Raw genomic sequence first — 3045 nt, forward strand, 5'->3', positions numbered from 1 at the left:
TGTTGCCAAGTGTTTGTTTAGAGTTACCAAACACAAAATATTCTCAATAAATAATAATAAGCACCGACATTAGTTAACTAATACACGACAAAGTTGTATAAATTCGTACTACTAGTGCTGTCCAATAGAAACCTCTCGTTTCAGTATGAATTGTGAAATCTAGAAATATTTATAAAAATCAATAGTTTCATCAAATTGTACCACAGTGGAAGGTATTTGGATACTGAAATAAAAATAAAATGTGTACAAATGCCTTTTTCGCATCACTGACAATGTAATAAGGCTTTAGATAGATGTCCATCATTTTTGAAAACTATTATTTTTGTCTTATCATTCATTCTCCATTTGTCGCAATAGATGTTTAGTACATCGTCATCCACAAAATTTTAATAGCAAACGGAAAAGTTCCTCTAAATATTGGAAGAGTTGGACACCATGCTGATCAGTTTGTTCAAGCCCCCTAACTAAAATGAAGATAAACACGGGCTCAACATACAATCTTGTCGTACAACGATGGGTCATTCAAAATATTCAGTAAGCCAATTTCCTGTTCTCGCGTATTTTTTGTAATAAATTGTTGTACAATTGATTGTTGTGTCAAAATGCTGTCAAAAGCAGAGTAGACTTGTCTAAACTCTGACTGTGCATCACCGGTGTTGCTAAGGACCTATGCCAAAAACAACAATAACATAAACGCCTGTTTAAAATAGACGTGAAAACTCTATCAAAGATACTGAGTAGTGAGCCCATTTGTGTATATCGGAACTACTATTGCTTCAGCACATAGAAAACGTGGAGAACTTGCTGTGCATATGTGATTTAGATTATGTCTGGTATTTTCAAGAAATCAGTGACATTAATTGATTTATTTATATTTCCTTTGGAAAATTTAAAATCCATGCGCTATAAACTATACTTGTATCGTGACTTCAAAACGTTCGTTGTACGTAAGAATTGGCGCGATCAAAAGAGTCCAACGAATCTGCCAACTTTGTTATTTCAATCAAATTGAAGACGAATTTCATTTTCTCTTCGCACACTGTATCTCCCCTCTCCTTCTATTACAAACCATCTTTTGACAAATATATCCAGTTAATGAAAACAAAAGATGATGTAGTCTTAAAACAATTAGCAATTTATTTTTTCAATTATCTTTTTTATTCATTGAAAATCATACTCGAAATATCAGACTTGTATTTAAATCAATTAGTATTTATTTTTTCTTCATTTTTTGACGCACACTTACCATGTATGTATCAACTTCTATGGGTCAACAATAACCATAACGCCATATGGCCTGATTTTGCGTTGTCGATTAGTGTATACTGTATTTTCTGTGAGTGGAATGCAGAAATCTCGACTTGCAGATAAGTATTGAGGGTCTTAAAAATCAGACTAAAATATATCAAAACTTACTGAATTGACACGTATTATGTATTTTTAACGGGGCATTATTTTTAGCGTAGGTGTAACTGTAATACGTATAAATATGTGATTTCACATAGACCTGCTTCTCTTTTGCGATTCACGGACTATATTGACAAAGCGCCCTCTAGTGTCAAGCATGGTGCTGCACTCAAGTTTTTTTTTACATTTACTGTATGTGGCGATGAGGATGCAAGTAATTTAAGCATACACTTTTCAAATTTTGTTATCAAATAAAAGTGTTCATTTGGGTATTATGTAAACATTTGTGTCTTGAAGACAGTTTCCATGGAAAACAAAAATAAAGTATTATTCAATTTTATCAGTCACACTATTGTTTCACCTTATGTGACCACGCACACTTCTGAGATATGAGAAAATGATTTATTTATTTATTTATTTATTTATTTATTTATTTATTTATTTATTTATTTATTTATTTATTTATTTATTTATTTATTTCAAACATTTTTCCGAAAAACATTGATAGTTTGATAACTTCCAACTCTTTTTATATCTTAAATTCATTGCGTTGGATTTGAGTACTTTATAATGAAATTAGGTCAAAACAATAATTGTATCGATTGGTTTTCATATTCAGCATCTCCATCTTTGTGATTGATTACTTGGAAACACGAATATGAGCATAAGATCAATTAAATCTACTTTTCATTAATGGAGGTTGCGATTGCTTGAGTAATCCCAAAAAAATCACGGTACATGAATCTGTTTTATAATTGTTTATGGACGGGTGCAACTGAATGTATAAACTATTTCAGAGTTTATACTGTTACGCATACATATATGATTTGTCGAGTCATTTGTTATATCACAGTCCCTCTACGGTTATATACACACATTCTTCATTTCGCCCACAATCACATGCCATTCAAACTTTTATAACACATTTTCTTTTACTGTGAACGGCAAATACACAATCGAACACCTTCCATGATCAAAACTAATGCCTGAAGCAACATTTTGCTAAAAGGCCGGTGGTCATCCTGGGTGGTCGTCGCGCCGCGTTCTGTTCGATATGGGACGTATACAACGAGTGCAAAATACTTTGTTTATTTACACCATGGAAGGTACTAACGGAAGGAGCTACGACAACTTTCAAGTGACCACTTAAGCCTCTTAACTGGATTATTTCCTTTTGTTTCAACCCAAGTTAATCCTGATATGTTTACACGAAATTCGAACACGCGCTGCGTTGCGACCACGACCCTTTAATTAAAGTTCAATAATCTTACTTCTAATAATTATATGCGTTTGATAATAATAATTAACATAACTTATCCACCAGACAAAATATCGCAAATTGTTTAGTACATTAAAACATGGAGTATACCTCCATGATTAAAACCAAACACTCAACTTTTTCAGTTCTATATATGGTGGGAGTCCTTTGAAACTTTGATCGTAATATAAATATATAAATGATCAAAAGAAACCATATAAGCCACAGTTATGAATTATATTAATATTTACCTAGATTGTTTCAAAACTTTTATAGAAACGCATGCCGACACGTATTGTTTATGTGCCCTCTTGTTGTCACCAAGAAGTACCCGCGACACAGCAAGTGGACGAGGATAGAACTAAAGAAATGACGTCATA

This window comes from Saccoglossus kowalevskii, chromosome 21 (assembly GCF_978046115.1).
Source record: "Saccoglossus kowalevskii chromosome 21, keSacKowa6.1, whole genome shotgun sequence".
Lineage (NCBI taxonomy): Eukaryota > Metazoa > Hemichordata > Enteropneusta > Harrimaniidae > Saccoglossus > Saccoglossus kowalevskii.